The sequence below is a fragment of the Helianthus annuus genome, chromosome 7 (genome assembly GCF_002127325.2).
Source record: "Helianthus annuus cultivar XRQ/B chromosome 7, HanXRQr2.0-SUNRISE, whole genome shotgun sequence".
Taxonomy (NCBI): Eukaryota; Viridiplantae; Streptophyta; class Magnoliopsida; order Asterales; family Asteraceae; genus Helianthus; species Helianthus annuus.
Genome location: NC_035439.2, coordinates 40,036,505 through 40,048,178, shown reverse-complemented (window position 1 = coordinate 40,048,178; position 11,674 = coordinate 40,036,505).

Here is an 11,674-nt window from a genome sequence, read left to right as displayed (position 1 = left end):
AAACTCCGGTGTGACCATGTATGGCACTACATGGGACAAATCGTGGAATCTCTGAACATACTCTGCAATCTTTGGACCTTCCATTTTTAGATGCTAGAACTCAGTCTCTAGCTTCTGAATTTCAGCACGTGAGCAGTACTTCCTTCTCATGAGCTCCTTCAGATCATTCCATGACATCGCATAAGCAGCAGCTTCACCAAGAGTTTGCACTTGCAGGTTCCACCAAGATAGGGCTCCATCCAGAAATAGCCCTGAGATGTAGGTCACTTGTTGCTCGGGAGCACACTTGCTCATTCTAAGAACAGATTCTGTCTTCTCAGCCCATCTAACAAATGCAACAGCAACTCCTGTGCCGTCGAAATTCACGGGCTTGCAATCGAGAAATTGCTTGTAAGTGCACCTTGCACATATGTTTGGATTTACAAATGGTATTAGCGAACGTGCTAAAAATATCCAAATGTATCATAGAATATCTCAAACGACTTAACATTACCATTAGGTGGATTGTTATTGCCGTGGTTGTGAGAGATATTTCCACTTGTTTCCGCATGAGAGGCAGCGTATTGCGCGATAGCTACAACAATGATCCCTTGGAGTTCTGCCTCATTAGTGGGCATGCGCGGATCACGTCTTGGTGGCATCTTCTAAAAGATGTTTCACGTTGGTCAGGTCATAGTAAGTGAATGGTATACGTACGTAACAACATTCATCAAGCACATAACATCTCATGTTACAAATTAATCAAGCACATAACATCTCATGTTACAAAATTTAAAACAATAAATCCAACATCACATATAATGAGAATACTACGATTGCGCTATCATAAATCAAGACCACAATAATGTTTACAAGTTTTGTATCTGTATTGTACATCCAAAAGTGACTAACGGCCACATCGCCCTTGTCTGAACTGTCTAATCAACTACAACAACAAAAAGCTAATATCAAATTTCATGGCATCAAAATGCGGTCTTCAAAAGTTGTATAGTCTGCACAATCGCGGTCTTCTCACCAAAAGTCTACCTGTGTCGAATCAAAATGCCTATGCTGATGGCGGAGGAGGAGGAGGAAAACGAGAGTAATACAGGCGACGCATATGTAACCAATCCTCCTCTAAAGCACGACAGACGCGTAGCAAATATGCTATCTGCTGCTCGGAGGTCAAGAAACGGACGTCTGAATCAGGTGAAAGTGGACGAGGAGTGTGTGGTGCTGCAAATGGGGTCTGACAATGGCAAGGTGGTCGTGGAGCTCTCTCCAACTCCTGTATACGATGCGTCAATGCCTCCTGCTGTATCATCAAAGATGTGAGTATGTCCTCCGTAGAGTACCCAACATGGTATGGGTGATACGGATCAGATAATGGCATGATAGGGGCCGTAGTCCAAAAAAATGGCTCGTTTGCTAGCATGAAAGATGGTGCAATAGGTGGTGCAACATGAGGAAACTGAGGTGTGAACAGAAAAGGTGATGATAACATGGGTGGAGCAGAAACAGGCAGCTGCCTAGATGACCCCTCTCCAGGACGCGGTGGTGGTATATCCTGAAGGAACGTAATGGGAAGATAAGTACGATGGGCGTCTGTGGTGTGTGGGGGAAGCAATGGGATATCAGTGGGTGCAGACATGGGTGCTACTGGGGGAGTGACAGGTCGCACAAATGGTGGGTAATCGTCATCGTCATCGATCCACCCGTTGTGGGTGTCGGCGTAACGTGGATCTATATGAGCAGCAAAAGGTGCGCGGTCAAACAGTACCGGCATAGGATCAGGTAACGGAGCGTCAACAACAAGATCATCCACCAACGGTGGAGCAACAACGGGGTGATCAGCAATGGGTATATCGTCAACAAGAGGTGCAACGGCTGGTGCATCAGCATGAACAAGGTCATGCTCTAATGCCGGATCAGGAGCAACTACAGGCTCTGGGGCCACGACAGGCTCCGGTTCAACAAAATCCATATCGAAATCAGCAGGAATATCAAACAAAGGATCAACAGGAGCTACAGGCGCCTCTAAGGGCTGGTCCAGGTGAATGAACTCGATATCCTGGTCAGGATCGAAATCAGGGGAAAGACAGGATCAAAATCATCATCAACCTGGTGGTCGAACTCGAATTCGTGTGCGGGACCGGGTGCAGCTGACAACGTCATGTCAGGGTCAGCGTCTAAAGAGTGATGCTGCACTCCCTGAGTGTGTAAGGACGCAGATGCCACAGACTCAAAGGAATCTGGGATAGGTGAACCAGCAGGAAGCTCCTCTACAGGGGCCTCAGCAATGGGTAGAATGACATCAGCAACAATAGGGGCCCCGCCCTCATGGTCAGCCTTAGGTGGGTCCTCCTCAAATAGATCAATGTCGTCGTCAGAAACGACATCGAGTGGTATGTCGAATGCTGGATAAGCAGCAAGAGGTACAGGAGTAGGGATCACCGCAAGTGGTAAATCCCCGGCAGGAAGGCCATCACCAGGCTCAAATCCGACGTCCGGTAGCGCAAAGGGCTGAAAATCGTCATTGTCAGTGCTGGTGGTGTCTGATGTGTAAACCTCTCACTCTGATGGAATCTCGTCATCTGATACGATCGCCATAGGATCCAAGGTGTCTGAAACTCCTGTGTCTGAAACTCCTGTGTCTGAGGATGATGGCATGATGTCTGTAACACAACCACACATATGCACAAATAATCAACATAAGATCAAATAAACATGTAAGTCACCATAAAGCAAACAAGTAATTCTCCTAGTCTCTCTAGACTACCCTCCCAGCCTCTCAGACTGAACTCCCTAGTCTCTTAGACTAACTCCCTTGCCTCTAAGACCAACCTCCCGGTCTCTAAGATTGACCCCTCAGTCTTCATGACTGAACCTTCCCAGCCTTTAATGCTGAACCTTCCCAGCCTTTAGGGCTGAACTCCCTTAGTCTTTAAGACTGAACCATGAATTGCGAAAAAGTGCTCCTACTTTTTGTTCGTAAAAATGTTTTGTGTCCTGGATCTGGACGTATAATGTATGCAATGTAAAAATGTTTTCGTGAAGCCCTAGTGATCATAGTCTAGGCTCGAGAAAGAATCCTAGTTCACTATGATCAATGCTCTGATACCAAGCTGTCACACCCTGGCTTTGCGGAAGCGTGGGTTTATTTGGTGTGACTTCTTAATACCATAGCATAATCACAACAATGCTATATGAAAACCATGATGTTCATCCATTCATTCAAGTTTAAAAAGTAAACACCACAACATTGTTTAAAAAGTCGACACTTAAAACAGGACATAATTTAAAACATGTTCAGCGACATAACCAAAGACATGAAATAAAACACGGTTTAAGACTTGTGACCCGTCCAGGCAAAGGCCACATTTCCTAAACTCGGATGACATCATTATTCCTACGCAGCTTGACGTGATGCATACCGTGCCAGATCCACTAATTTCCTGAAAGACATGCAGTTTGAAAACTCAACAAAAAGTTGAGCAAGTTCATGTAAAAGTGAGTATGTATAAACCTTTAAAGTATGTATAAAAGTCCTTGGTATGTAGCAATAAGGAAAAAAGAGATCACCAATGGGTTGCAAAGCCACTGGTATGTGTGAGAAAGTGCAGGGAAACTCAAACCTAGCAAATTTGTTACCGGGCTTCGGCTGTAAGACACAGTCACCTCTATGGGCCTCCCCGTCCTCACCGATGTGGGCTCGCTGCACCCAAATAGATCTATCACTCTTGTGTCCCTCGGTCCTACAATGAGGATTAATGGCCTCAAGTGTTGTACCCACCCCTCACATGATCTACTAGTATAAACCCTCCCTACGCTATCCATACAATGTAAATAAATGTTTGTAATAATTGTCGCATGTATTTCACCCCCGAAGTATAAAACTGAAAACAGTAAAGAGAAAAGGAGGACATGAACTCAAAGAAGTGCGTATCCAGAAACGTCAATCTCCAACTCTATCTGCTGGGTGACGACCTACACGTACTAATTCCTATTAGACGGATGGGCCGTGCCTTGGCTTAGGGTTTAACGTTCTTGGAAAAATAGTGAGGTAACAATTTCGTATTCGCACTTCTTATTTTTCTTATAAGTATATGTCCTTCCCAAGGATGGGGGTTCTATACATGTACGTTTTATAATTCTGAAAATATATTTTTAAGTCTCACTTAAAAAATATATTTTAATCACTTGTCTAAATTGTTTTAAATTCCAAAATATATATATATTTTTCCCAGAAATATTATATCTTATTTCATAAATTTTCCAAAATAATATTTCACCAAAATAATACAAATAAGAGTATTTTTCTGAAAAATACATAAGTTACGTTTTAAAGTTCGCGTTGCTACAATACTTGTGTAATTTATATATTTATTTTGTGAAAGCGTTGGTATTATTTTGGAGTCGTAATTTCACGGTATTTCCAAGTTATAATATTTTTACCCTAAAAATAATATATCTAGAGCACAAAATAACAAACAATCACACAAGCGTTTTAGTATAAAATATATATTTAACAAATTTTATTTATGAAAATCAACTTCCGGTACTTGGTAATTTTTGAAATAAAAATCATGGCGAATTTTATTTTGAAAAAAACAAGTTAAAAGAATATATTTGTAAACGCTTGTTAGAAAAATATTTCTAAGTGTTATATTTCTAGAAAAATTTCCCCAGAGTTTCCTCTGTAAATGGAGGTGTCCATGCTTTTAGCATATCATTTTCTTTTGAAAAATCAATCAAACAATTTACCAACCAAGAATATACAATCTTTAACCACTAATCTTGACAAAAATAAACATGAACCATAAACTCATGAACTTGAAAGTTTATAAAAATATGTAGTAAGTTACTAACATGTTTAGTGGGTCTTGTTATCTTTAAAAATAAGTTTAGTTTATTAAAAACTTTATTTTTAAAGAAATATACATTTTCACAACTTCTATTCTTATTTTCCAAAAATATTTCTTTGTGGAATTTTCTTGTTACACAAGTGTTCATACACTTGTTTACCTTCTAAAAATGATATTTGTTCATACAAGATCCGGGTTTTAACAAAACTAGCATTTTTCACTTGGTTCTTCCGAAAAACCACTTGTAGATCTTTATATCTACTAGTTTACAACTTCATTTTGCAAGAAAACTCATGTTTATTCAAGTTCAAAGTTCATGGGTGGATGGTTTCATCATCCTTCATATTTCTAACATTAACATCTTACTAGTTCATGTTCTTAAACATGATCTAGCAAGCCTAGATGATGATCCATCCTACTTCCACTAACAAACAACATCCAAATATCATGACTACACAAGATCTACATGATTTACCCATATATCTTCTCTTTATCCACCCTTTATCCTTTATGTTCAAGACTTAGATTATGTTCATTAGTGTTTCTTAATATTTCACCATTCAATCATCTATTAACCACTAAACACAAGAACAAGATGAAGTTTTAGAGCACTTACTACTAGCACAAGGCTAGGGAAGAAACAAGGCGTAAAAGTGGTGGATAAAAGAAAACTAGAGTGGTTCTTGAACTTCCGAGTGCACCAAGCTTGTTTGTATGGCCTCTTGCACCTTTGAGTGTATGAGAAATGGCTAGAAAGGAAGTTGATGGTGGTGATATGGTAGAGGAGGGTGGCGGCCGTGAGGGAGGAGAAGAGAAGAGAGAATGGTTGTTGTTTGTTGAGTTTGATGAAATGAAGGTGATTACCTTCTAAACATATTTATAAACCAAGTTCCTTATTATCCATCATGCATCATGTTCCATATCTTCCAACATTGCTAATTAAAATAATCAAAGAAAGGCAAGGGTGGGTCACCCTTGTGGTGACCGTCGAGTAAGGGGGGGGGGTATGGGGTTGGGTGGTGATGATCTAGTTACAAGTTAGTTAGGATCTAATGCATTTAGTTAGTGTATTAAGTGTGTTATATAATATAAGGTGTGTTAGGGTGTTCGGGGACCCTAACTAGTTCATAAAAGTAAAAACAATGTGTTTGGCAATATTTTTATGTTCCGGGTAAAGTCAGGTTGTTCGGTTGGATGTTGACCCGTTAAAGTGCTAAATAGAGTTTTAAAGTGTCTTTTATATTATTTTTAGTGACACATTAAATTCTCAACACTTTGGAAAGTGTCTAGGACTATTTTACCAAGTTTTTGCACTTTACTAGCTTGGTTAAATGCCGAATTTTTGGTATTTAGTGCAGAATTCTGCACATAAGGTATGTTTTTGGCAGTTCCGGGCACTATAACTATCACCTAGTGACGCAGTTTTATGGTCCTCACCTCCCTACACTCCCTACTAGTGCAGTATTCTATTCCTGGCTCATACTGGCCTCAAAGACAATGTCTGTCTAGGTGCTGGCAATGTCTGCATGTTCACTGGGTTATCCACTCATTGTGCTAACTGTGCTTTGTGCATCAGGTTTGTCACTATTGTGTTTGTGTAAATAATAGAGTGACAGTATAAAATGTGATGCATGAGTATGTATGTATCAGAAAACAGAAAGCAGTTTAATCATAATTGTAATCAAGCACAGTAATTAAGCACTAATTAAATATTAATTAATTCATATGGATACCTGAATTTGTGAGGGTTGTCACAGAAAAACCTAAACGTTTGTTTGAAGAAAAGAAAATGGAAAAGGTCTTAAAATCTGAATCAAATTTTTTTGTAACCGATGTTGAAAAACTTGAGTTTGAATTGGACAAGCTGATTGAAGAATTCCCACCTGTTGTTCCAAATGTTGTCTTCAATATTCCAAAAGTTGATGTGTCTTATGATCTCGTATTTGGTAGTGTTCCAAATGTGAAGAAATCTTGGGCATCATTGTTTGAGTGAATGTCTTTGTTGTGTGCAGGGGCTTCCGAGGTCGATCATCTCCAAGTGGATCATGGATGGCGGCGCCTCGAGGCATATGACTGGAATGTTAGCATTACTCTATGATGTCAAATCAATTAACAGAGGATATGTTGGACTTGCGGGAAATCAGGGAGGAAGAATCGTTGGTAAAGGAATTCTAACCAATGGAGTTGTAACGTTTGATAAAGTGAACTACATCATTGAACTTGAAAACAATCTGTTGAGCATATCACAGATTTGTGACAAGTCGTTCACAGTTCATTTTACTAAAAATGAGTGTTTGATCATTAAACCTGGTTTTAAAATACAAGAAGATATGGTGTTGATGCGAGCTTCACGTGAAAACGATTTGTATGTCCTAGACATGAGCATCGCAACAACAACAGACAAAAAGAAACAATGTTTTATAACTAAAACAAAAGCAACTGAAAAAGAATCAAGAATGTGGCATTGTAAGATGGGTCACATTCATGTGAGAAAAATGAATTTCTTAGCCCACAATGACCTTGTTGAAGGTGTTAATCTAAAAAATTTCCATCTGAATGATGATTGTGTAGAATGTAAAAAAGGGAAGCAAACGAAGAAGACACACCCAAAGAAGCTTTTAAACTCCATCAGGGTACCGCTTGAAAGGCTCCACATGGAGCTGTTTAGACCAGTTAATGTGAAAAGCGTAAGTGGTGATTTGTATTGTCTTGTTGTCACTGATGACTTTACCAGGTTTTCTTGGGTGATGTGTCTCGAAAGTAAAGATCAAACATTTGATTCGTTGATGATTTTATTCAAAAAAAAAAATGGAGACGCTGTACAAACTGCCGATCAGAAGAATTCGAAGCGACAACGGAATGGAGTTAAAAAACAATCGTATGCTCGAGTTTTGTAATGAGAAAGGAATTCTTCATGAATTCAGCGCACCGTATACTCCACAACGAAATGGTGTAGCAGAATGAAAGAATCGCACACTGATCGAAATAGCTCGAACTATGCTAGCCGATTCCAAATTGCCGATATTCTTTTGGAGTGAAGCAGTTGCTGCAGCATGTTATACGTTAAATCGTGTTCTCACAGTAAAGAAGTACAAGAAAACCTGCTTCGAATTACTTCATCGCTATAAACCAAATCTGAAATTCTTAGAACCGTTTAGATCACCGTGTACTTTCATTGATCTAGATGGTAAATTTGGTGCAAAGGTTAACAAAGGTTTTTTGTAGGATATGTGAGTCCACTGAAGAGAGTATTTGTTCCATGCTTAGGGAAGATTATACAAGTTCAGCATGTTGATTGCCAAAGGCATACAGCTCCGAGTCAACTTCCCGGAAAAAGATTGCTTTTTGATTACGAAAAACTCTGGGAGTCATTCCAGTTGCCTACTGAGCCAAGTGAAGAGGAACTAGCATTATTATACCAACATCAGCAATCTATGTCACAAGAACAAGTGCCAAGACCGTTGGTAGTTTCTCAGTCCACCGCGGGTACAAATGATCACAAGGCCGGTCCAAGTGGAACTGCACACGAAACCCCAGAAGAACCAGCTCCAGTATTTAATCATTCCGACGACTCAGAATCGGAAGGCGATCCGATTTTTGACGAGGAACCAAATATTGGGACGACAGAAGCTGTTGATCACACGGGTGATCAGGATATTACCAATTTACAATCGGAAGTGAGCGTGCCAGACACAGTCATGCCAAGAACTTTGTCTAATCATCCATCCGAACAGATTATTGGTGATCTTCAAAGTGGAGTGAAAACGCGAGATCAAATCAACAAAGCCCTTACATGTTTTTATTCTTCTGTAGCTCCTTTACAGGAAGAATTCTTATTGAAGTGTTTCATCTCGCAGGTTGAGCCAAGAACTTGTAAAGAAGCATTAACTGAGGAAAGTTGGGTAAATGCTATGCAGGAAGAGCTACTGCAGTTTGAGAAACTTGGTGTGTGGAGATTGGTGGATCTCTCAGAAAATCAAAAGCCAATTAAGACCAAGTGGGTCTTCAAGTGTAAGCGTGTGACAACCCTCACTAAACCAGGTATCCGTACGATTTAATTAATAATTAATTACTGCTTGATTACTGTGCTTAACTGAAATTACTGATGAACTGCTACTTGACTGTTGATACTTGTACATATCTGCATCATACTTTACATACTGTCACTACATTATTTACATGCTGAACTCTAGTGACAAACATGATGCACAAAAAGCACAGTAGCACTATGAACGGATAGCCTATTGAACATGCTGATAAAGCCAGCATCAGGCAGATACTGCCTCTAAGGCCTGTATGAGCCAGAAATATTTTACTACACCCATAGTGAGTGTAGGGATACAAGGGTTGTAGAACTGCGTCTCTAGGAATAAGTTACGATGACTGGATGTGCCTAAAACGTACACTAAGCACAAAACACAGCACTTTAACTAAAATTCAGCAATTGGATAACAAATAAAGTGCCAAAACATGAGGAAAATATTCCTAACACTTTGGGGAATAAGTTGTGTCACTAAAAATGTTATTTACGACACTTAAAAGCTTCATTAAGCGCTTTAACGGATTACTATCCAACCGAACAACCGGACTTTACCCGGAACATGAAAATATTGCCATAAACATTATTGATCTTTTTCTGAGCCAGTTAGGGTCCCTGAATACCCTAACACCCGCATTAAAGCACAACACACTAGTAATCGAGTTAATCTCTAAACTAACTTGGTTTAACCTAACTAATACTTAACCTCTAGTTGGAAATGGACTAGTACCCCCCCCCCCTTGCTAACCGGCCCCAAACTAGAGGGGACACCCTTGTCCTTTGCTTGATTAAAATAATATTAGTGTCTAATATCTTGAAGACATCATAACCATTGGATAAACATGTTAAGTTTGTCTATAAGTAAGTTTGGATGGCACAAGAGTTCATTCACACAAAACCACAAGAACAAAACTCTCTCTCTTTCCCTTGCTCTAGCTCACGGCCGAACACACACACACACATCCATCCATCTTCGAGTTCCATCTTGCAAGTTCTAAGCACACACAAGTGTTAAAGGTCACATACGAGGAGTCTTGGAGCAAACGGAAGACGAAGGACCTCTCTACTTTGCTTTTATCCACACATTTTTCGCATAGATTCTTCCCTAGCCTTGAGCTAGAGGTATAATACTTAAAACACTCTCTCGAACTAATCTAAGGTGGTTAATAAGATATATGATGATTAAAACTCGGAATCTTGCATTTTGAAGCATAAAAGTCTACTAAAAATGCAAGTATTGTTGGTTAAAAGATCATAAGTGGTGTAAAAGTTGTAGTAATTAAAAGTTGTGATTATTTAGACCCGATCTACGTTGTGGTAGCTCGGATCACCATTTAACCCGGTTTGGTCATGATCACGAATCATGACATAAGGTTGTTATGAATAGAACAAGGGTTAAAAGGTGAAACTCTACCACCCGCGAATCATGAACTTGTGTAAAAGTATTTTACTTGTGGAAAAGTGTTTAATACTAGCAGATCTACGTATCTGCAAGTGGTATTTTCAAAAGACCGACTGTCAAAGAAATCACGTTTTCTAAAAATGGATCTTACACTAACAAGCATGATTTTTATAAACCACAAGTGTGTAAACACTTGTGAAATGAAAAGCTTCGACAAAATAACAAACTTTGTAAAGATGACGAGAAGTTGTAAAGACGGATTAACTCTAAAAACGAGGTTTTTACGAGATCAAATTACTTTATATGAAGATCCACAAAGTACAATGGGATTCACACTATAGTTTCGGAAAAACTACAAGTTCATGTGATTTATGCGATTTACATACTTGTCGACTAGTTTGATGTGCCGGAAATTGTTTGATTGAATAAAGAAGTTGTTGAAATTGATTTAGTAAAAGAAAATGATACGCTTGAAAGCGTGGCCACCTCCAGTTACAGAGGAAACTCTACAGAGGAAACTCTGGCGAAATTTTTCCAAAAACCTAACACTTAGAATTATTTACACTACAAGTATTATCAACGTATTATTTTTGGGGAAAATTATGTGAAATGAAAATATAATATTTTTGAGAAAAATATTTATATTTTGGAATTGGAAATAAATATATATTAAGTGAGACTTAATGATATAATTCGAACGCACATGTATTAAATCCCCCATCCTTGGGAAGGAGATTAACTACCAAGTATATACGAAAAGTAAACCCGAAATAGTTGTCTAACTATTTCCCAAAAACTTGAACTATAAAGCTAAGGCACGACCGTCCGTCTAATAGAGTTAGCACATGTAGGTCGTTGCACAGCTGCCTGATTTGGAGTACTTGGTAGAGACGCACCGACGGTGAGTTCATGTCCCCCTTTTCTCTTAACTGTTTTCAGTTTTCTAAACTGCGGGGGTGAAATACATGTTACTTTGATTACGAATATTTCTTACATGGTATGGTCAGCTAAGGAAGGAACTGTTAGGTTATGTGATTTGGGTAGGTGAAACCTTAAGAATATTAGTCCTCGTAGTACGATCGAGGGATACAAGTGATAGGCCTATTTGAGCATAACAAACCCCACCCATGCGCCCTAAGGTTGGACCATGTGGTGACCTTGTCTTAACACCACCCATGCGCCCGCAGGTTGGACCATGTGGTGACCTTGTCGTAACACCACCCATGCGCCCGCAGGTTGGACCATGTGGTGACCTTGTCATATCCCCTCCCATGCGCCCGCAGGTTGGACCATGTGGTTACACATTAACTGATATGTTTCCTTATTTGCTTTCATACCAGAGTTTTCAAAATATTCACACTTACAATGGTTATAAAGGTTTATTCGCGC